This window comes from Eubalaena glacialis, chromosome 5 (assembly GCF_028564815.1).
Source record: "Eubalaena glacialis isolate mEubGla1 chromosome 5, mEubGla1.1.hap2.+ XY, whole genome shotgun sequence".
Classification (NCBI taxonomy): domain Eukaryota; kingdom Metazoa; phylum Chordata; class Mammalia; order Artiodactyla; family Balaenidae; genus Eubalaena; species Eubalaena glacialis.
The window spans coordinates 137963481-137989499 of record NC_083720.1 but is presented as its reverse complement, the minus strand read 5'-3'; the positions used below and the strand labels follow the sequence as shown (position 1 = coordinate 137989499).

Sequence of the window (26019 nt, the reverse complement as noted above, 5' to 3'; positions counted from 1 at the left end):
AACATAGGAGCACCTCAGTAAATAAGGCAAATGTTAAGAGCCATAAAAGGGGAAATCAACAGTACCACAATCATAGTAGGGGACTTTAACACCCCACTTTCACCTATGGACAGATCATCCAAAATGAAAACAAATAAGGAAACCCAAGCTTTAAATGATACATTAAATAAGTTGGACTTAATTGATATTTATAGGACATTCCATCCACAAACAGCGGAATACAATTTTATCTCAAGTGCTCATGGAAGATTCTCCAGGATAGATCATATCTTGGGTCACAAATCAAGCCTTGATAAATTTAAGAAAATTGAAATTGTATCAAGTATCTTTTCTGACCACAACAGTATGAGACTAGGTAACAATTACAGGAAAAAACCTGGCAAAAATACAAACGCATGGAGGCTAAACAATACACTACTTACTAACCAAGAGATCACTGAAGGAACCAAAGAGGAAAGCAAAAAATACCTAGAAACAAATGACAATGAAAACACGATGACCCAAAACCTATACGATACAGCAAAAGCAGTTCTAAGAGGGAAGTTTATAGCAACACAATCTTACCTCAAGAAACAAGAAGCATCTCAAATAAACAACCTAATCTTACACCTAAAGCAATTAGAGAAAGAAGAACAAAAAAAAAAACCAAAGTTAGTAGAAGGAAAGCAATCATAAAGATCATATCGGAAATAAATGAAAAGAAATGAAGGAAAAGAGAGCAAAGATAAATAAAACTAAAAGCTGGTTCTTTGAGAAGAAAACAAAATTGAAAAACCATTAGCCAGACTAAGCAAGAAAAAAAGGGAGAAGACTCAAATCAACAGAATTAGAAATGAAAAAGGAGAAGTAACAACTGACACTGCAGAAATACAAAGGATCATGAGAGACTACGACAAGCAACTATATATCAATAAAATGGACAACCTAGAAAAATGGACATATTCTTAGAAAAGCACAACCTTCCAAGACTGAACCAGAAAGAAATAGAAAAAAAACAGACCAAACACAAGCACTGAAATTGAAACTGTGATTAAAAATCTTCCAACAAAAAAAGCCCAGGACCAGATGGCTTCACAGGCGAATTCTATCCAACATTTAGAGAAGAGCTAACACCTATCCTTCTGAAACTCTTCCAAAATACAGCAGAGGGAGGAACACTCCCAAACTCAGTCTACGAGGCCACCATCACCCTGATACTAAAACCAGACAAAGATGTCACAAAGAGAGAAAACTGCAGGCCAATATCACTGATGAACATAGATGCAAAAATCCTCAACAAAATACTAGCAAATAGAATCCAACAGCACATTGAAAGGATCATACACCATGATCAAGTGGGGCTTATCCCACTTGATAAGGTGCAAGGATTTGTCAATATACACAAATCAATCAATGTGATAAACCATATTAACAATTTGAAGGAGAAAAACCATATGATCATCTCATTAGATGCAGAAAAAGCTTTTGACAAAATTCAACACCCATTTATGATAAAAACCCTCCAGAAGGTAGGCATAGCGGGAACTTACCTCAACATAATAAACACCATATATGAAAAACCCACAGACAACATTGTTCTCAATGGTGAAAAACTGAAACCATTTCCCCTAAAATCAGAAACAAGACAAGGTTGTCCATTCTCGCTGTTATTATTCAACATAGTTTTGGAATTTTTACCTACAGCAGTCAGAGAAGAAACAGAAATAAAAGGAATCCAAATCGGAAACAAAGAAGTAAAGCTGTCACTGTTTGCAGATGACATGATACTATGCACAGAGAATCCTAAAGATGCTACCGGAAAACTACTAGAGCTAATCAATGAATTTGGTAAAGTAGCAGATTACAAAATTAATGCACAGAAATCTCTTGCATTCCTATACACTATTGATGAAAAATCCGAAAGAGAAATCAAGGAAACACTCCCATTTACCATTGCAATGAAAAGAATAAAATACCTAGGAATAAACCTACCTAAGGAGACAGAAGACCTGTAGGCAGAAAACTATAAGACACTTCAGAAAGAAATTAAAGGTGACACCAACAGATGGAGAGATATACCATGTTCTTGGATTGGAATAATCAACATTGTGAAAATGGCTATACTACCCAAAAGCAATCTACAGATTCAATGCAATCCCTATCAAACTACCAATGGCATTTTTCACAGAACTAGAACAAAAATTTCACAATTTGTACGGAAACACAAAAGACCCCAAACAGCCAAAGCAATCTTGAGAAAGAAAAACGGAGCTGGAGGAATCAGGCTCCCTGACTTCAGACTATACTACAAAGCTACAGTAATCAAGACAGTATGGTACTGGCACAAAAACAGAAATATAGACCAATGGAACAGGATAGAAAGCCCAGAGATAAACCCACACACATATGGTCACCTTATCTTTGATAAAGGAGGCAAGAATATACAGTGGAGAAAAGACAGTCTCTTCAATAAGTGGTGCTGGGAAAACAGGACAGCTACATGTAAAAGAATGAAATTAGAACACTCCCTAACACCACACACAAAAATAAACTCAAAATGGATTAAAGTCCTAAATGTAAGGCCAGACACTATCAAACTCTTAGAGGAAAACATAGGCAGAACACTCTATGACATAAATCACAGCAAGATCCTTTTTGACCCACCTCCTAGAGAAATGGAAATAAAAACAAAAATAAACAAACGGGACCTAATGAAACTTAAAAGCTTTTGCACAGCAAAGGAAACCATAAACAAGACGAAAAGACAACCCTCAGAATGGGAGAAAATATTTGCAAATGAAGCAACTGACAAAGGATTAATCTCCAAAATTTACAAGCAGCTCATGCAGCTCAATATCAAAAAAACAAACAACCCAATCCAAAAATGGGCAGAAGACCTCCAAAGAAAATATACAGATTGCCAACAAACACATGAAAGAATGCTCAACATCATTAATCATTAGAGATATGCAAATCAAAACTATAATGAGATATCATCTCACACCAGTCAGAATGGCCATCATCAAAAAATCTACAAACAATAAATGCTGGTGAGGGTGTGGAGAAAAGGGAACACTCTTGCACTCTTGGTGGGAAGCTAAATTGATACAGCCACTATGGAGAACAGTATGGAGGTTCCTTAAAAAACTAAAAATAGAGCTACCATATGACCCAGCAATCCCACTCCTGGGCATATACCCTGAGAAAACCATAATTTAAAAAGAGTCATGTACCACAATGTTCACTGCAGCTCTATTTACAATGGCCAGGACATGGAGGCAGCCTAAGTGTCCATCAACAGATGGATGGATAAAGAAGATGTGGCACATGTATACAATGGAATATTACTCAGCCACAAAAAGAAACGAAATTGAGTTATTTGTAGTGAGGTGGATGGACCTAGAGTCTGTCATACAGAGTGAAGTAAGTCAGAAAGAGAAAAACAAATACTGTATGCTAACACATATATATGGAATCTAAGAAAAAAAAAAAAAAAAGGTCATGAAGAACCTAGGGGCAAGATGGGAATAAAGACACAGACCTACTAGAGAATGGACTTGAGGATATGGGGAGGAGGAAGGGTAAGCTGTGACAAAGTGAGAGAGTGGCATGGACATATATACACTACCAAACGTAAAATAGAGAGCTAGTGGGAAGCAGCCGCATAGCACAGGGAGATCAGCTCGGTGCTTTGTGACCACCTAGAGGTGTGGGATAGGGAGGGTGGGAGGGAGGGAGATGCAAGAGGGAAGAGATATGGGAACTTATGTATATGTGTAACTGATTCACTTTATTATAAAGCAGAAACTAACAAACCACTGTAAGGCAATTATACTCCAATAAAGATGTTTAAAAAAAAAACAGTCAACCTCTTTTGCAATGAAGAAATTTACTTCATAAAGTAAAAGCAAATATCAAAAGTAAACTCCATCCTCTCATCAATCAAAATAAAGGAGTCATTTTAAAACTGTGAACATGTGAAATGAAAATTAGTTATTTAAAACTCCACTGGAAACACTTTATGAAACCCGTTAGTCCCTGGGGTTACCAATTCATGCAATGATCATCTTAATAACTTATTTTTGTTTGTCATTAATGTGTTTTTCTCTTTATTTTTATAACATAGATCAATTTGTTATCTCCCTAAGTAGTTTTTTGCAACTTTGTTAATGTATACTTGACATACAGTAAACTTCACATATTTAAACTGTACAATTTGACAAGTTTTGGCATGTCATCTGCATGAAATAATCACAACAATCATGATAATAAACATTTTTTTTCCATCCTCCAAAATTTTCTTGTGTTTCTTTGTTACCCTACCTTCTATCCACCCTACCTTCTACCCACATTCACATGTAAACTCTGATCTACTCTCTGTGACTATATGTTACTTTCCACTTCTAGAATTTTATATAAATAGAATCATATATTGTATAATGTTTTGTTTCTAGCTTCCTTCACACAGTATGATTTTAAGATTCACCATGTTCTTGTGTATATCTGTATTTCATTCATTTAAATTTCCGAGTAGTATTACATTTTATGGCTATCCTAGTCTGCTTATTATTCACTAGCTGATGAACATTTGGGCTGTTTCCAGTTTGGGGTTAATAATACTGGTTTTGGTTAATAACACTGCCATAAACATTCACATACATACCTCCCATTTCTCTTGAATAAATACTTAGGAGGAGAATGTCTGGGTCAATGGCAAGTGAATTTTAAACTTTTGGACTTTTGAAGGAAATGCCAAACTGCTTTCCAAAGTGGCTGTATATGATTATCTCCTTACAAACTTACTTATATTGCAACTACATCGATCTTGGTATATATTTTTCTCTGAAGGTCACAAACCTTTAAAATGCTTAGCTAAGAAAAAAAAGATCAGAATCTAATGACTTTTAAGGAAAAAAGGAAAAAAATTGAGAATTCATCATGAATTAAAGTATAGGTAGAATATACATATAAATGGAAAAAGGAATTGTCCCAGATAATATAAAAAATACAAATTATATTCTTCAGAATTTCTTTTTAAAGGCATTGATTCTACTTTTGGATGAAGTTCTTCCAGAGGAAAGATCATAGTTATCTTTATATCCCAAATACTATCACAGTGATTGGAACACATCAAGGTCATAATAGTGTTAATCATGAACTTAGATGAGCTAATAAAGGAGACAAATGGACAGAAATTATAATATGTATAAAATATTAAGAACTTATAAGATAAAATGTTTTATACCACAATTGGGCTCTAATATATCATTTGTCTTACTTCTATTTCCTAGCATTAAGTTTTCAGACCAAAACTGTTTTGTCTTTCTTTAACTTCAGTCTTGTAAGTATACAACAAAATTTTATTAAAATATTTGAGATATGACACATTAGAAAGAGAATGACAACTGAAAAAAAATAAATAAAAGACACTTTGAGAAACAACCTTATATAGAAGATAAAGAAAGAAATTACGTAAGAATGCAAGTAAAAAGTTAACTTCATTAAAAATTTAGCTGATACACAGTTCATCTATTTCACTGTGGTAAGCCATCAAAATAATTATGATTCTGTGAATGCAATCTAATCTCAGGCGAATGCGAAAAAGTCTGTCTTCCAATTAGCACGTTAGTGGGACTTGCCTAATTAAATCAGTTGAATACAAGTAGAAGAAAAGCCCCCTAAGTGTGCACTATGAGACTCATATGAAGAAACAGATGTAATCATGAATTTACAATGCACATTAGGAAATTGTTGGCAAGTGTTTAATATGTGATCTTTTGTTCTTTGTATAGAGCAAATCAAAGGTATAGGAAAGGTCTTAAACCCTAGGGAAATGCTGAAATGTGCAAATTCAGATTTTAAAAGTCTACTCTGTTAAAGCTTCTTTTATAATTAAGCAATGATGTCTTAAAAGCATACTTCTAGAATTGGATGTGGGACCATAAAAATGGGTAAATTAATTTTCTAAATATAAACACCATATTAGAAGGTAATTAGAAAGTCCTCAGAGATATTTATCATTAAGTTACATGCTGCTTCCTTTGTTTTCCACTGTGTAGGGAACTGCTTTACTTGTCTTTGAATATCTTTTCCACACTAATCCTTACATACATGTAAAAGTTAAGGATATCTTACTGTATGGAAGTTTTAAAGTATTTCTTTAAAAAAAGTCTTATAAGTTTTTTAAGAGAAGATAAAACAATTAGTAGAATGCATAAAATCTCATTTTTCCTTTCAATTATTATATTTAATATTTCAAAAAAGTTTGCATTTCATATAGATGAGAATTAGGGATGTACTTACTTTCTTCAGAGAGACTCCTGTATTCTCTTAATATGGTAAAAAGTAAGAAAACAGAAAAATTTTGGACTAGGACACAGCGGCATTTGAATAAAACAATTTCATAAAAGATCTTTTGCATTTTGTATCAATGGCATCAGATTCATTGAGAGCTTCTATTTCTATAGGTACACTTAAAAAGAGAAGAGAAGAGGAAAAAAAAGCAGAGATGGCAAAAGAACTGGTTAAGATACTGAAAGTATGTCCAAACAAATAGGAAATAGCACAGATGTAAGAAGATTATCATGGTACATCAGCAAAAATAACAAGATATATTTCACTAGGAAGCAGCAATAAAAACCTGAGAAGAGAATCAGGATTCCTGATTTCTAGTTCAGGGTCTGTTACAATGTAACTGGAACACTAGGGGAGCCCCAGAGTCAAATACTCCCACAGCAAAAATGACCTTGGTGGCTAAGAAGGTATGTCTCTTAAGAACTGATCATATATGAGGTAGGTAAGAGGTCGACATTACTAGCTATAGAGTTTATAAGAAATGCAAATTAGCCACTTGAGCTAAAGTACAATACTGTTCTTTTCTCGATGTTCCGGCATTTTTTGCACACTGGGAAGAGAAGTCTTCAGGGAGAAGGGAATATGCTCAAGTTAAGAAGCAGGGATGAATCTACAACACACTTAAGAACAAATGTGGAATAAGTCCACAAACACTTCTGTTACCGGTTCAGAAGGATGCCAGTGATTTTTGTTAACATAATTTTAATATTTAACCGCTTAAAATGTCCTTTTTTATTGTTATCTTCAATCTGTTATCCTATAAGGGTTATACTTAAAAGGAAATGGTCTATTTAGTAATTTGGAAGAAAAAAAGAAAAGCAAAACTGAAGAGTACACCTGGACTCAGCCACAAAGAAGATCCAGGAAATAAGGAAAGCGTATAAATAAGTTTAAAAAAAAATCTGAGGTCCAGTGCTCTGGGTCTGCTTAAAACCAGAAAAGAGAGCAAAACAGGTAGAGCAAGTTTGAGAAGAGGGCTTTAATCTTAAAAATTAAAAGACAAACACAAAGCTTTTCCTCTGACAGATGTCATCTAAGACAACTCTCTACTTTTTTCAAGAAACCTCTTTGCAATATTTTCTATGTCACTTAACATTTTGCTTCTTAATTTTCTCATCTCTTAAAGTAAAAATGTTACTTTAAAAGTTTCCTGAAATCCCTTCCATCTCTAAAATGCTATTATTTAAGTAGTGATTCTTCCCTCAAATTCTCATTAAAAGGACTTTGTGAATGCATTTTCTATACTTTTGTATAATATTCTTGAAATAGGTAACCATACTCATAAATGAGCAAGCAAGAAAATACCCTAGAGCTTTAAATATTCCTATAGTTATAAATCAAGTGACTTAAGAGAGTCTTTGAAAAATGACATAAAGGGAAAAATATTCTGGCTCATTTAGTATGAAAAATGACATTCAAAAATAAATGGTATGGTTTAAAAGAGTGACTTTATCAGAGAGGCTTCAGACAAAAATATTTCCTCAAGTACACCTCATAATTCGATATCCTGAAAACCTTTGACTTTTATACTTCTCCCATTACTGGCTTCAGCTATCACTATCTAACACACAGATTACCGAAATAGTATCCTAATAGTACTCCATCATAATCTCCAAATCTATTCTCTTTTAGTTAGTCAGACAATGTTTTTAATGTCAAAACTGACTTTCAGCATCTATTTAGGATGTAGGAAGCTGGAATGAGTGTCATTTCCACCCTAACAATAACAAAAAGCCAATTTATATGACTAACATTTCTTAACCCATTAAAGAGACAAAGTTACATGGTATAAAAAGGTTAACCAAAAATTTAAAGAAAGACAGCTGTCCCCAAGAAAAAACATGTTACAGCATTGATTTATCCGGGGTGGAGCATGGAGGGAAGATGGGAAATAAAAGCTGGTATGAAAAAATTTTAATGAATTGCTTAAGGCTAAGTGTGGGCTGGCATGAGAGTATCGAATACAGGGACTTACAGACACAAGGGGAGTTAGCACCCACTTGCGGGCTCTACACTATGGACCATGTGCTCACAAGAAATACTGGGGACAGGGAGGGAAACTAAAGAAAGCATCTCTCATGGTACAGACCTGGGGGAAGAAAGTATCAATAGTAGTAGTTGTCATTGTAGAACAGGCCAAAGCTCTACCCAAAACGTTCTTTCATATGAGACAAAAGCCCTAAGCTGCTAGAAGGGCAGGTAAACCCTGCTCTTCTAGGGCACAGGTGAAGAACTATTATGGCTGGAGGAATGAAACAGGAAAAAATAAATCCTCTCCTCTGGGATAGGCAGGGGCAGAAAAATCACAGGATTGCTGCAGAAACTCAAAATGACTGTGAGAGATCCACCCAGATACTGGTACCTGGGTCTGTCTAAGGCTGAGGCTGATTCAGGACACTATAGAACATCCATCCCATGCCCCGCAACACCACTAGCAAGACCTCAGTAACAAGCAACATGAGGCATAGCCTAAAAGGAGGGTAGAACAGAAATAATGAGGAAAAATCTTCTGGAAGCCAATATTCACCCAAAACAAAAGGTAACAATGGAGTAACATGAAGCTAGCAATGCACTAAGGTAAATCCTAGCAACACAAAACCTCAAACCAACACAATTCCTGACAAGACTAGCACAAGCCTCTGCACTAAGGCCTATAAGAAGAAAAGGTATGGCAATCTAGGGAAAGTTTACTTTATTCTCTCCTCTTCTACATCATGTCCAGCCTTGAACCAAAATTTATGAAACACAAATGGAAAAAAAAAAACCACAACACAGTCAAAACACATACACACACACCCACACACACAACTGTCAAGAGAGAAAGCGAGAAAGCAATCAACAGAACCAGACACAGACATGATTCAGATGTTAGAACTTTCAGAAAGGGAATATAAAATAACTATGATTAATGATAAAGGCTTTAGTGGAAAAGGGGATAACAGAATAACATGCACAGACTCATGGGCAATATCAGCAGAGAGATGAAAGTTATAAGAAAAAAATCAAATAGAAGTGTTAGAAATGAAAAACACAGAAACAGAGATGAAGAATGCTTTCTATTAATTCATCAGTAGATTTGACACAGGCAAGGAAAGAATTAATGCATTGAAAATAGGCCAATGGAAATTATTCCAAGTGAATTACAAGAAGAAAACAAAAGGTTGAAAAAGAGAACAGAATCCAAGAGCTGTACAATATCAAATGGTCTAATATATATGTAACTGAAATCTTAGAAGGAGGAGAGAGAGAAGAAGAAGGGGCAGAAGAAATATTGAAGAGACAATGACAAAGAATCTTTAAAAAGATAATGATCAAAGAACCTCAGAGAATACCAGTCAGGATAAATAAGAGGAGAAGGATGAAGAGGGGGGAGGGGTGGAGAAGGGGGAGAGGGAGGTTCTTTTCATACTCACAGGTATTTCAAGGAGTCCACAATAAGTGCTTGAAGAGACTGAACCAGTTTGGGACCAATAAACTCTTTCAAAACTAACCAGCCTATCATGGTCAGAATTGTGTTCCCTCAAAATTCATATGTTGAAGCCCTAATTGTAGTACCATAGAATGTGGCTTTATTTAGAAATAGGGCCTTTAAGGAGGTAATTAAGTTATAAATGGGATCAACAGGGTAGGCCCTAATCTAATATGACTGATGTCCTTGTAAGAAAAATTTAGGACACAGACTACAACATAACAGGTATCATGCGAAGAAACCAGAAGGTCATCTACAAGTCAAAGAGAGAGGTCTTAGAAGAAACCAACCATGTCAACACCTTGATCTCAGACTTCTAGCCTCCAGAATTGTGAGAAAATTAATTTCTGTTGTTAAGCCACCCAGTCTGTAGTATTTGTTACAATAGCCCTAGCAAACTAATACACATTCAAAGCTTCCTTTTGGGACTCAGTTCTACACTGAGTAGGGAAAGAACAATAGAAGGAAAGAAAAGAGAAGGTACCAAAAAAAAAAAAAAAAAAAAAAGGAGGGGGTTCAGAAAAAGAAAAATGAGGGTTATGAGAGCCAAGAGATCATAGAAAAGACAAGGCCATAGTTCTGAACATTTCACAAAAACAACTAAAGAGGAAGCTTTAGTTATAAATTAGCTCTCCTGACCCACCTCTCCCTTTTATAAGTTCAAGAAAATAACTTGATTGTGATAGAAACCAACACAAAGATATTATAAAAGAAAACAAGATGCAGAAAATCTTCCCTACAGACAAAGGCAGCACATTCAGAAAGACATGTGTACAAAACAATTTAAAAACCTAACCAAGTATATCTTTCTGGGTTTGGTCAAGAAAATAAGAGCTACAAAAATTACTACAGAAATGCAAAGTTTAATAAGGGAATTAGGGCTTACATCAACGTGGGGGCGTCTAGAGACTCCCCCACAAGACTTCAAGTCTCTAGTCAGAGAATTGAAACAACAGTCACCAACAATTTTAGCCTGGAACGCTAGAGTTGATGAAGAAGCCAGAACTCACAGAAAAATCTGAGAAATTTTGAACTTTGTGACCCTGCTTAACTTAATTAGCCTTCTGTCTTACGATCTTATGTTCTAATCATGATCAGCAAAATAAGTGTGTTTTTGCTAGTTGAGTTTTGTCACTAAAGCAAAATTATAAGCATGCCACAAGAAGAGGAACACACTATATACAATCTGAATGTTTTGAAATGAGAAGTTTGGAGACTGAATTTTTTTTTCACTTTTATCTGATGTTCTGCCATGTTATTTAAATAGGATACTATACCAATAATAGTAATCGTGATAATAATAATAATAAATATTGTGAAATTCAGAACATTCATGCTAAGATATGTGAAAAGTAATGAAGCATTAAAAAAAGTGCTGTGTTGTTACTGTTGTTATTTCTGTTATTATTATTATTACCAGCAACTTGTATGGTACCTTCTTGAGTTAACATATTGATTTCAACAGCACATGATCACGGTTGCTACCACTCCTTTCACTGGCTGCCTCCAGTGGCCTTAGGTCTTTTGAAGTGTGTTGATTACATCAGTTAGATGTATGCAGTATTAAATAGGTGGAAGACTGTTGGTTTTAAATATTGTCTCCAAAAGGGACCACCACTATCCTCACCTGGCATTACAGTTTGATTTGCCTTTGTTTAAACTAAGCTTCCGAGTCTGTTTCACGTACTACAGGGTTCTGAGTAGATGCCAACCTCTCTCAAGGTAATGTCACAAAGGTTGCAAGGAATCCTCAGTGTCTGTAGTTCTGATTCCCAAGAGGAACACTTGACCTCCTCCTGGCTGTAGTTCTAGAAGTAGGATATATTTAGAGATCAAAAAAACTGACTTTGTGTGGGAAAGGATATCTTTCCTCATAATGCTAGGGATTGGTTTGACAATATAGGGTAAGTCTATGTTGAAACCAAAACCAATTGAGATAACTTTGAATGTCATTGATGTACCTGGGAAACCACTCACATATAAACCATAAACATCTATTAACTCCTGTTCAGAGAAAATACAGCCCAAGAATTCCAAACAGAATCTCAAAATACCTTTACCATCTTTGACTTGGACCCAGAGCCAGTGCTGCAGCTGGAGATTAAGGACTAGCTTGAGTCAGAGATAGTGTAAAGTCAAACTGGGACAGCATATTATGAATTTACCCATGAAACCTCTTAGGCTAGAAGGCCAGGAAAGATGCTGTCATATGTACTTGATGTGAATTAAAATGTTTTCCAGGCCAAGTGGCATCATCATATACTTAAATTGGCCAAGACTTTATTTAGATGACTGTCTTCTATTTATTACCTTCCTGGTAGAGGCTAACATTGCAAGTACTACAGGTATAATTTTTTAAAGTGTCAACTAAATAATTTAGATTATAAAATACAGTTTTCTCCTTTTGAGCTTGTGTTGTCCATATTATGTGTCAATTTTTTCTTTTATCAGACCCACTGTGGATATCAGGTGACTTATCTTCACATTCATTTAGAAAATCTGTTGGGGCTATTCATAAAAAACTGAAGTATCTCACAGTTTGAAAGATGGATAATATTTTTAACAGATGTCAACTTGTATCTGCATTAAGTTTAACAGCATTAATATAGTATTTGTTCAAGTAGTTTTTAAGTTTTACTGTCTTACTTTAGTCTCCTGAGTCCCCTCAACCAATTCAACATCTGTAAACTTAACACAGTGCTCTTTATAAATTAGAAAGTAATGGGAATTTGGAAAGATTTGGGGATGTATTGTATAATACAGATTAAGAAATTTGACTTCTATAGACTATTATTATTTTTGAGTTGTCAAATACTATACTCTTTTGTTTATGTGATTAATGTACTTAAAATTGTTTATATTTATATTTGTGAGACTATAATTTTATTTTATATAATACATTAATCTAAAGTTCAAGGTTTTTTATTAAAGAAACTTTTTCTCAAGGCATGAACATTTGAAAAGAAGTATTTTGTAGCTGACTTTAATTATCTAGACTTCAGCGAGTGCCAGTATTAAAAAATTAAAATCAAACATAATGGCTATAAATAGAAGAAGCTTTTTAGTCATATGGTCTGAAAGTAGTTTAATATTTCCATGCTGGGCACCCTTTTGCCAAATTTAATGAAAATCAGCATGATGTTGTAGCAGTTAGTGTTTGAATTCTGCTGTTATCTTCATGAGTACCGAAATAAGAGAGATTCAGTTAGCAACTAATAAGCTAGTATTATTTTTATCACATTCCCCTCTGAATCAGAAGCTGGCATGGGCTTTCAGTAAGTTCTTTCTCTTTTGATGGTACCCTTGTTTTCTCTGAGAGTGTACTGGATCAGAATTGCTAACTAACAGTTTAGAAGCTTTATTCCCAATTCAGTGAATATTCAGTTCAATGAATATTAGTGTCTAGTTGCTCTGAGAGATGAAAAGCAGAACTCAGTGATTTGACTTGCAGCCTTCTGTGATGAATCCATGAAAAAGATATCCTTATGTCAATGTTTTTATTCCTTTGTCTCCATTACTGCAATGAAGACAGAGTAATATTATTTTTTTAAAGATAGATTCTTTAATGTTGGGCAACAGTAGTTTTCATTGAGAATAACTGAACTCACAAAAGATCCAAAATTCCTGGATGAGGTTTCTAATTGACCTACCTTTCAGCACTTTCACCCTTGGGGCTGTCAACTGTGACCAGAGGTGGAGTGACATTGTATTAACAAAATAGCTTCCACTGGATGAACAGGGGAATACGGATAACTCTTGGAGCCAGGATGCTGATAGACAGTTCCTTGAGCATCCACTATAGATGCTCCTGCCATCCTTGGTTGGCACCAAATTCAGAGACTGCTCCTGTTGACCTTGGAACCTCCAGCCCCCATGGTCTTTATGGAGTCATGATTCTGCATCGACCACACATTGGTTAAAGACAGAAGTGGGTGTCTTCTGAATGTTTATGAGACACCACTCCTACCAGGGAAGGCTGGATGCAGGGTCATACACAGCTAGGAGTCCACCTCCTAACTGACCCAACCCTGGCATACCCACACTCCTCCAGGAGTCCATGGAATACCATACAGGAACACTTGGACACATTGCCCTCTGTGTAGGTATAGAATTCCTTTAGCTGAGGAGAAATGTTCCCCCCCACTCCTCAAAACACACACACACACACACACACAGAGTACCATTATCACACATGTGAAGGGCCTGCCTTCCTGAGACTGTAGCTTATGGTTGGCTAATGGCTCAACTGCTCAGCCCTCAGCCAGCAGGCCCTGTCAGCCTACCAAACCTGGAGCTGCCTAGCTAGCTCCAAATGACATTGCATATTCTACCATCCAGGCAGTTAGGTAATATATCATCTCCATATAAAAGGCCCATGTCAACAGAGTATTATTAAATTTTCTTAGCTTTATGTAAAATATTATTTTCCTCTTAAGCTAATTTTATCATTCCTATTTTGGATATCATTTTTAAGATTAATTTTATTTTTTTATTGAAGTATAATTGATTTTCAATGTTTTGTTAGTTTCAGGCATACAACAAAGTATATCAGTTATACATACATATACATACATAACACTTTAAAAAAATTTTTTTCCCATTATAGGCCATTACAGAGTATTGAGTAGAGTTCCCTGTGCTATACAGCAGGTTCTTATTAGTTATCTATTTTATATATAGTAGTGTGTATATGTCAATCCCAATCTCCCAATTTATCCCTCTCTCCCTTATCCCCTGGTAATCATAAGTTTGCTTTCTACATCCATGATTCTACTTCTGTTTTGTAAGTAAGTTCATTCGTACCCTTTTTTTTAGATTCCACATATAAGCAATATAATATGATATTTGTCTTTCTATGTCTGACTGACTTCACTCAGTATGACAACCTCTAGGTCCATCCATGTTGCTGCAAATGGCATTATTTCATTCTTTTTTATGGCTGAGTAATATTCCATTGTATATATGTACCACATCTTCTTTATCCATTCCTCTGTTGATAGACATTTAGGTTGCTTCTGTGTCTTGGCTATTGTAAATAGTGTTGCAGTGAACATTGGGGTGCATGTATCTTTTTGAATTATGGTTTTCTCCAGGCATATGCCCAGGAGTGGGATTGCTGGGTCATATGGTAGTTCTATTTTTAGTTTTTTAAGGAACCTCCATAGTGGTTGTACCAATTTACATTCCCACCAACAGTTTAGGAGGGTTTCCTTTTCTCCACATCCTCTCCAAATCTACAAACAATTAAGGTCCCTAACTTTAATTAAGTCTACAAAGTCTGTTGTGCTATGTAATGTAGCATATTCATAAATTCCAGGGATTAGGGCATGGATATCTTTGGGGAACCATTCTGCTTACCATAGGAAGTCATTGCTCTAATCTAAGAAAAAGACGATTGTGATCTAAACTAAATTAGGGCAGTGGAGGAGGAGAAAAGTAATTAGACCCAAGAATCAGATCAATAAGACTTATTAAGTCACTGGATGTGAAGAATAAAGGAGGATGTGTAGTCTTTCCCCTAAAATTATCCTTTACTCTTAGTTCTTTCAGGAATATATATTTACAAATCCCTATCTGTCCATATGCCAATGTCTCCCCATTCGTTTTGGCTTTTTGAGGCTTTGTCATTGAGCTATACTTACTATTTTCTTGCCTGTTCCTGTGGATTAACAAAATATGAGAGTCTCCAAGGATCCTTTGGATCCTTATACTAAGTAACTAAAGCTGTTACAAATGTAATTGTCTTACATTACGACTATCTGAAAAAACAATTCTTTGGAAGCACTACTTTTATGTTAATCTGTTAATGTAAAAGATCTTTGCTTCTTTTTATATTGCCAGCCGAAAGAAAAGAAATTACTAATCAGGATAACAAGAGCTCAGTTTGGACTACTTTCAAACTTCAAATGAAAACAGCATCAGTAACAGTAAAAAAAAAAAAAAAAAAAAAAAAAAAAAGAATCTAAGTTAACATTCAATCTTATGAGCACCCTGCAGCATTGAATAGCAGTATCATATTATTATATGTATATAAAACAATAGAAGAATCTAAAAAAGTAGTTTTACACTGTACAGAGAATTGTGCAGTATAACTAAATTTGAGTAGAGAATTTTTCCAAAGTATCTTTTATTTCAGTTGTATTATATATCACACAACTATTTATTGCAACTTCTTTCAGCTGTAAAATTACCACTTTTGTATATTTTTTTCTTTCCAACATGAAAAGAACAACAATTATGAATTATTACAAATTAAAACTTCACATTCATTATTAGACAAAGAGTTTGTATTTGGGAAATTTATTTAATGTAATAGAACTGCCATCACAAGTTTTGCTTAATTAGACAGACAGACAGACAGATGGATGGACAGACTGGTAAGCAGGCATGCTATTAACACTGTATTTTAAGGAAACTGGGTCAGATCTTTATAAAAATTCTGATCAAGAGCTTTAGCTGCTTAAAATTAATTTAATAATAATTCAGCAAGCACTTTTAAGCTCAGGATATCCTTTAACCAAATATATTATAGAAAAAGCACAGAAGCATAAAATAAAATATGTACTCTGGTAGAGGAACTTAGAAAAAGATTACTCAACAGAAGTGAGTAAGCAGGAATCTTGGGTCCAGGAATTGAATAAATTCACTGGGAATGTATTACATCATAGAATAAAAAGAAATGGAGTCTCAAAAATAGAACAGGTGTTGGTCAAGGTACTGAGACATCCTAGTAACTAGTCCTTGACCAAATACATAGACTGCTTTCCTCAAAAACAACAATGTAGGCACAAATGAAGAGTCATCATTAAAATGGAGAAACATCAGCTTGACTTTGGTAGCTGCAACATGAGCATCTTGACAGCAAACAGGCTGTTTCAGCTCCTTGCTGGGATGTAGGGAATATGAGATCAGAGTAACAATATCCTACAAATAGGTGGAGTAGCACTAACAGCAACAATTCATGAATTTTAAGAAAGGCCAGTGCATGCAATCTTTAGGATATTCTAAGAAGCACTGAGAGAGTCACAGCAGCAATTTGGAAAAAGGATGACAGCCCAGGAGTGGGATTGCTGGATCATATGGCAACTCTATTTTTAGTTTTTTAAGGAACCTCCATACTGTTTTCCACTGTGGCTGCACCAATTTACATTCCCACTTATGGTGTACTATGGTTCCCTTTTCTCCACACCCTCTCCAGCATTTATTATTCGTAGACTTTTTGATGATGGCCATTCTAATTAGTGTAAGGTGATACCTCATTGTAGTTTTGATTTGCATTTCTCTAATAATTAGCAACGTTGAACATCTTTTCATGTTCCTGTTGGCCATCTGAATGTCTTTGTGGAGAAATGTCTATTTAGGTCTTCTGCCCATTCTTGGACTGGGTTGTTTTTTTGTGTGTGTTTTTTTTGTCTGGTTGGTTTTTGTTTTGTTTGTTTGTTTTGTTTATGTTATTGAGCTGTATGAGCTGTTTTTATATTTTGGAAATTAAGCCCTTGTTGGTCGCATCATTTGCAAATATTTTCTCCCAATCTGTAGGTTGCCTGTTCGTTTTGGTTATGGTTTCCTTTGCTGTGCAAAACCACTCAAGTTTGATTAGGTCCCATTTGTTTATTTTTGTTTTTATTTCTTTTACCTTGGGAGACTAACCTAAGAAAACATTGCTATGATTTATGTCAGAGAATGTTTTGCTTATGTTCTCTTCTAGAAGTTTTATGGTGTCATGTCTTATATTTAGGTCTTTAATCTATTTTGAGCTTATTTTTGTGTGTGGTGTGAGGGTGTGTTCTAACTTCATTGACATACATGAGGCTGTCCAACTTTCCCAATACCACTTGCCAAAGAGACTGTCTTTTCCCCACTGTATATTCTTGCCTCCTCTGTTGAAGATTAATTGACTGTAGGTGTGTGGGTTTATTTCTGGGCTCTCTATTCTGTTCCATTAATCTATATATCTGTTTTTGTGCCAATACCATGCTGTTTTGACACTTATAGCTTCGTAGTATTGTCTGAGGTCTGGAAGAGTTATGCCTCCAACTTTGTTCTTTTTCCTCAGGATTGTTTTGGCAATTCTGGGTCTTTAGTGGCTCCATATAAATTTTATGATTATTTGTTCTAGTTCTGTGAAAAACGTCATGGGTAATTTGATAAGGGTCACATTAAATCTGTAGATTGCTTTGGGTAGTATGGCCACTTTAACTATATTAATTCTTTCAATCCAACAGCATGGGATATCTTTCCAGTTCCTTGAACCATCTTCAATTTCCTTTATCAATGTTTTACAGTTCTCAGCCTATAAGTCTTTCACTTCCTTGGTTAGGTTTATTCCTAGGTGGGTAGTTTTGACATGATTTTAAACGGGATTTTTTGTTTGTTTGTTTGTTTTTTTACTTTCTCTTTCTGATATTTCATTGTTAAAGAAATGCAGCAGATTTCTATATATTAATCTTGTATCCTGCTATCTTGCTGAATTCATTTATTAGTTCTAATAGTTTTTATGTGGAGTCCTTAGGGTTTTCTAGAGTATCATGTCATAATATTTTTAACTTTAGCCAACCTAATAGGTGTGTAGTGGTATCTCACTGTGATTTCTCCAGTCCCCCGGTGATTTTTTGACACTTAATATACCTGATAATAAATCCCTTTTTGCTTAAAATAACTAACATAGTTTCTATTGTCAGCAACTGAACTGTACCCAGTACATCTTGGATATCAAAAGCACTGCCAGTTTGAAGGATAACAATAAGAAGCTAAAGATAGTGGTAACAGTAACTTGGAGAGAGTAATGGTTTCTTTTCTAATGCTAAAAAAAAAAAATAAAAGAGCAAAGATATGAAAGTAAGAGTAATCCCAAAGTCTCAGGAGTATCATGACTGTGAAAGGGAAGATTAGGAAAAGTGAGATAGCCAATGAAAATTTTATTGGAAAATATGCCATCTCTGTAGAACCAAAGAAGGAAGAATATGAGTTTATCTCCAACAGAACAGAAATATCTGAAGATATAACTGAACAAGATCCCAGTGTAAGGCCAAAACAGCAGGATGGTGGTGAGAATGGGAAAATATAAAATAGAAATGACTGACAAAATTGGATAAAATGTGGGCAATCTAACACACATAAGAGTAAAATATATCAGGGAAGACAACTCTGAGCATTAAAAACTCCAGGGGAAGCCAGTCATATAGGGGCACCCACACGTTGTGAGATTTAACTCCAGGAGCTCTAGCAAGTCCTACAGTAAATAGAAGAGAAAAAAAAATCCCCTTGGTCTTCTTGCAAGTGCAGGGGAATAGGAACCATTTTGAAATACCTCAGAGCACTCTATTCTTCTTAAAAAGACCTGGCCTCAGGGAAAACTACTTAACCACAGCATAGCCTTCTGGGGGTATTTTCTGAGCCTAACTAACCTAGGGAAGGGAAATACCCAACTCTAGCCCACTCAAGCCATCCTGTCACACCTAAAGGAAGAGAAAAAATGAGAAATACCTGTGAAGTTCACAGCCCAGAGGCTTAGGCTTACTAACAGAATGGGACCTAATCATAGGACTATAGAATGCCTCCCCACACACACCTCACAACCACATTACTAAAAGCCTATTCACAGCAGTTCCTTCACCCTGCACATAATGTCCACGCTAAAGAAAAAATTGCAAGGCATACCAAAAGGCAAAAAAAAAAAAACCAATTTGAAAAGACAGAGCAAGAATCAGAACCGGACATGGCAGGAATGTGATGAACTATCAGATCAGGAATTCTGAACAATGATTAATATGCTAAGGGCTCTAATGGATAAAATAAACATCACAGAACAGATAGGCAACATAAGAAGAAATGGAAATCCTAAGAAAGAACCAAAAAGAATGACAGAGATAAAAACAGAAATAAAGAATGCATTGGATAGGCTTATTAGTAGACTGGACATGGCAGAGGAAAGAATCTCTGAGCTAGAAAGTATATAATAGAATCTTCAAAAACTAAAAGTAAGGAAAATAGACTGACATTAAAGAAGCCAAAGAAGAGATCAAAAACTAAGATACAAATGAGAAAAACAGTACTACATACCGAAATCTCTGGGATGCGGCAAAAGAAGAGAGAAGTTCATAGCAGTACAGGCCTACCTCAAGAAACAAGACAAATGCCAAATAATTCAACTTTACACCTAAAGAAACTAGAAAAAGGAGAACAAATGAAGCCCAAAATTAGCAGAAGGAAGAATATAATAAAGATCAGAGGGGAAATAAATGAAATAGAGATTTAAAAAAATAAATAGAAAAGGTCAATGAAATTAAGAGCTGGTTCTTTAAAAAGATAAACAAAATCAACAAGCCATCAGCTAGACTAACCAAGAAAAAAATAGAAAAGGCTCAACTAAATAAAATCAGAAATGAAAGAGAAGTTACAACTGAAATCACAGAAATACAAAGGATCATAAGAAATTACTACAAACAATTCCATGCCAAAAAATTGAACAATCTAGAAGAAATGGATAAATTTCTAAAACCATACAATCTTCTAACATACAATCTTCTAATCTTCTAATCTGAATCCTGAAGAAACAGAAAATCTGAATAGAACAATTTATAAGGAGATTGAAATAGTAATCAAAAAGCTCCTAACAAACAAAAGCCCAGGACCAGATGGCTTCACTGGCAAATTCTACAGAGCATTCAAAGAATTCACACTTATCCTTCTCAAGCTCTTTCAAAAAATTAAGAGGAGGGAAAACCTTTCAAACACATTTTACAAAGTCAGCCTTACCCTGATACAAAAAACGAGATAAGGACATAAGAAAAAAAATAAAATTACAGGCCAATATTCCTAATGAACATAGACACAAAAATCCTCAACAAAATAATTGCACACCAAATCTAGCAAACCATTAACAGAACCATACGCCACAATCAAGTAGTATTTATTCCATGGATGAAAGGATGGTTAAACATCCACAAATCAATCAAAGTGATACATCACATTAACAAAATGAAGGATAAAAATCACATGATAAACATATATAAAGAAAACATATAACTCAATAACAACAACAACAAAAACCCTATTAAAAAACAGGCAGAGGATCTGAATAGAGATTTTCCCAAAGAAGACATACAGACGGCCAACAGTCGCATGAAAAGAAGTTCAACTTCACTATCAGGGAAGTGCAAATCAAAATCACAATGAGATATCACCTCATACCTGTTAGAATGGCTATTACTGAAAAGATAAATAAATGTTGGAGAGGATGTAGAGAAAAGGGAATCCTCATACACTGTTTGTGGGACTGTAAACTAGTACAGCCACTATGGAAAACAATATGGAGATTCCTTAAAAAAATTAAGAACAGAACAACCATATGACCCAGCTCTTCCACCTGTGGGTATTTACCTGAAAAACATAAAAATACTAATTCAAAAAGATATATGCTCCCCTCTGTTCACTGCAGCACTTTTACAATAGCCAAGATATGGAAACAATCTAAGTGTCCATCAATGAATGAATGGATAAAGATTTTATATATATACATAGCAATAAAGTGAGTCATGTGAATTCTTTTGGTTTTCCAGTGCATATAAACGTTATATTTACACCACACTATAGTCAATTAAGTGTGCAATAGCATTATGTTTAAAATAACAAAGTACATACCTTAATTTGAAAATACTTTATTGCTAAAATCTGCTAATAATCACTGGGCCTTCAGCAAGTCATAAATTTTTGGTGATGGAAGGTTTGGAGTACTGCGAGAATTACCAAAATGTGACAGAGACATAAAGTGAGCAAATGCTGTTGGAAAAATGGCACTGATAGATGCTCGACACAGGGTTGCCACAAACCTTTAATCTGTAAAAAGGTCAGAGTCAGCGAAGGGCAATAAACCAAGGTATGGCTGTATGATTATGTATATCATATATACATATATATGTCATATATATATATACGTCACATATGTATATGCTTATGTATGCTTAAATATAACTGAAATAAATGACAGCAATGACATAATACACAGGAGGAATAATTTACACAATGGACAGTAAGAGTAATTTGGAATTTGCTTTTGACATTAAAAATAAATTCTTGATCTGACAAAATTTAAGTCTTCCCTCTCTAGATGCTAAAAAATTTCAAATGTCAAACGTTTGGCAAACTATTTACAAATAAAGGAGAAAAAATGAATTGGATTAATAATCTGACACAACTCAAGAAAACCTCTTTTAACAACTCACTGAAACACAATAAATTTAACTAGTCCAGAAGATGGTGGAGGAGCAAGACGTGGAGATCACCTTCCTCCCCACAAATACATCAAAAATACATCTACATGTGGAACAACTCCTACAGAACACCTACTGAATGATGGCAGAAGACCTCAGACTTCCCAAAAGGCAAGAAGCTCCCCACGTACCAGGGTAGGGCAAAAGAAAAAACAGAGACAAAAGAATAGGGATGGGACCTGCACCTCTGGGAGGCAGCTGTGAAGGAGGAAAAGTTTCCACACACTAGAAAGCCCCATCACTGGTGAAGATGGTGGGTGGGTGTGGGGGAAGCTTCAGAGACACAAAGGAGAGCACAGCAACAGGGGTGCAGATGGCAAAGCGGAGAGATTTCCGCACAGAGGATTGGTGCCGACCACCACTCACCTGCCTGAGAGGCTTGTCTGCTCACCTGCCGGGGCAGGTGGGGGCTGGGAGCTGAGGCTCAGGCTTCGGAGGTCAGATCCCAGGGAGAGGACTGGGGTTGGCTGCGTGAACACAGCCTGAAGGGGGCTAGTGTGTCACAGCTAGCCGGGAGAGAGTCCGGGAAAAAGTTTGGACCTGCCTAAGAGGCAAGAGACCATTGTTTCGGGATGCACGAGGAGAGGGGATTCCTTCCATCTGGCCACAGAAGGCAGAGCACCACCTAAACGAGCTCCAGAGACGGGCACGAGCCACGGCGATCAGCTCGGACCACAGAGACAGGCATGAAATGCTAACGCTGCTGCTGCAGCCACCAAGAAGCCTGTGTGCAAGCACAGGTCACTATCCACACTCTCCCCCTCCCCGGGAGCCTGAGCAGCACGCCACTGCCAGGGTCCCGTGATCCAGGGACAAATTCCCTGGGAGAACACATGGCACGCCTCAGGCTGTGGCAATGTCAGGCCAGCCTTTGCCACCGCAGGCTCGCCCCACATTCCAGTTATAACTACCGTACCCCTCCCTCCCCTCCCCCAACAGCAAGCGTGAGAGGGACCCCCCTAATCACCCGCAGCTTTAACTCCGTCCTGTCTGTGGGGGGGAACTGATGCCCTCAGGTGACCTACAAGCAGAGGCTGGGCCAAAACCAAAGCTGAACCCCAGGAGCTGTGCAAACAAAAAAGACAAAGGGAAATATCTCGGTACAGCCTCAGGACCAGCGTATTAAATGCCAAAATCAACTTGATGTACCCTGCATCTGTGGAATACCTGAATACACAAAAAATCAACCCAAAATTGAGTGGCGGATGTAGGGAGCAACTGTAGACTTGGGGTTTGCTTTCTGCAACTGACTTCTTTCTGATTTTTATGTTTATCTTAGTACAGTTTTTAGCACTTGTTATCAGTGGTGGATTTGTTTATTGGTTTGCTCGCTCTATTCTTTTTGTTAATAACTTTTTTATTTTAATAATTTTTTAAATTTTTTAAACTTAATTACTTTATTTTATTTATTTTTTTCTTTTTTTCTCCCTTTTCTTCTAAGCCATGAGGCCCACAGGGTCTTGTTGATCTGGCTGGTGTCAGGCCTGAGCCTCTGAGGTGGGAGAGCCAAGTTCAGGACATTGGACAACCAGAGACCTCCCAGCCCCACATAATATCAATTGGCGAGAGGTCTCCCAGAGATCTCCATCTCAACGCTAAGACCCAGATACACCAAACAGGCAGCAAGCTCCAGTGCAGCACGCCCCATACCAAATGACTAGCAAGACAGAAACAACCCCACCCGGTAGCAGAGAGGCTGCCTAAAATCATAATAAGGTCACAGACACCCCAAAACACACCACCAGACGTGGTCCTGCCCACCAGAAAGACAAGATCCAGCCCCACCCACCAGAACACAGGCACCAGTCCCCTCCACGAGGAAGCCTACACAACCCACCGAACCAACCTTACCCACAGGGCGCAGACACCAAAAACAACGGGAAGTATGAACTTGCAGCCTGCGAAAAGTAGACCCCAAACACAGTAAGTGAAGCAAAATGAGAAGACAGAGAAGCACACAGCAGATGAAGGAGCAAGGTAAAAACCCACACGACCAAACAAATGAAGAGGAAATAGGCAGTCTACCTGAAAAAGAATTCAGAGTAATGATAGTAAAGATGATCCAAAATCTTAGAAATAGAATGGAGAAATACAAGAAACATTTAAAAAGGACCTAGAAGAACTAAAGAGCAAACAAACAATGATGAACAACACAATAAGTGAAATTAAAAATTCTCTAGAAGGAATCAATAGCAGAATAATGAGGCAGAAGAACGGATAAGTGACCTGGAAGATAAAATAGTTCAAATAACTACCACAGAGCAGAATAAAGAAAAAAGAATGAAAAGAATTGAGGACAGTCTCAGAGACCTCTTGGACAACATTAAACCCACCAACATTCGAATTACACGGGTCCCAGAAGAAACAGAGAAAAAGAAAGGGACTGAGAAAATATTTGAAGAGTTGAAAACTTCCCTAACATGGGAAAGGAAAGAGTCATTCAAGTCCAGGAAGCTCAGACAGTCCCATAAAGAAGAAATCCAAGGAGAAACATGCCAAGACACATATTAATCAAACTATCAAAAATTAAACACAAAGTTGTTTGGCTTGAGGTGACCCAGCACTGGCGCCTACAGCCTTTTTGCTGAGGCTAATGGCGGACTCTGGGAGGGCTTAAGCTGAGGAGTACTTCCCAGAACTTCTGCTGCCAGTGTCCTTGTTCTTGCGGTGAGCCACAGCCACCCCCTTCTTCTGCAGGAGACCCTCCAACACTAGCAGATAAAAACAAACTGAGAAGTCTGAGAGCCTCTTTCTCAGAGGAGACAGATTATAAACCTATGAAACTGAGAAGCAAGAAGAACTACAATCCTGCAGCCTGTGGAACAAAAACCACATTCACAGAAAGATACACAAGATGAAAAGGCAGAGGGCTATGTACCAGACGAAGGAACAAGATGAAAACCCAGAAAAACAACTAAACGAAATGGAGATAGGCAATATTCCAGAAAAACAATTCAGAATAATGATAGTGAAGATGATCCAGGACCTCAGAAAAAGAATGGAGGCAAAGATCGAGAAGATGCAAGAAATGTTTAACAAAGATCTAGAAGAATTAAAGAACAAACAAACAGAGATGAACAATAGAATAACTGAAATGAAAACTACATGAGAAGGAATCAATAGCAGAATAACTGAGGCAGAAGAACGGATAAGTGACCTGGAAGACAGAATGGTGGAATTCACTGCTGAGGAACAGTATAAAGAAAAAAGAATGAAAAGAAATGAGGACAGCTTAAGAGACCTCTGGGACAACATTAAACGCAACAACATTCACATTATAGGGGTGCCAGAAGGAGAAGAGAGAGAGAAAGGACCCAAGAAAATATTTGAAGAGATTATAGTCAAAAACTTCCCTAACATGGGAAAGGAAATAACCACCCAAGTCCAGGAAGTGCAGAGAGTCCCATACAGGATGAACCAAATGAAAAACATGTCGAAATACATAGTAATCAAATCGGCAAAAATTAAAGACAAAGAAAAATTATTGAAAGCAGCAAGGGAAAAATGACAAATAATATACAAGGGAACTCCAATAAGGTTAACAGCTGATTTCTCAGCAGAAACTCCACAAGCCAGAAGGGAGTGGCATGATATACTTAAAGTGATGAAAGGGAAGAACCTACAACCAAGATTACTCTACCTATCAAGAATTTCATTCAGATTCGATGGAGAAATCAAAAGCTTTACACACAAGCAAAAGCTAAGAGAATTCAGCACCACCAAACCAGCTCTACAACAAATGCTAAAGGAACTTCTCTAGGTGGGAAACACAGGAGAAGAAAAGGACCTACAAAAACGAACCCCCCCAAAATAAGAAAATGGTAATAGGACATACATATCGATAATTACCTTAAATGTGAATGGATTAAATGCTCCAACCAAAAGACACAGGCTTGCTGAATGGATACAAAATGAAGATCCAAATATATACGGTCTAAAAGAGAC

The 26019-nt window shown here is 36.4% G+C and overlaps 1 protein-coding gene across 1 annotated transcript in view; it reads right to left on the bottom strand.

Moving 5' to 3' along the window:
* Window positions 1-26019, bottom strand: part of STPG2 (sperm tail PG-rich repeat containing 2) — a 341555-nt gene that overhangs the window by 138958 nt on the left and 176578 nt on the right. The gene's annotated exons all lie outside the window — the stretch shown is intronic.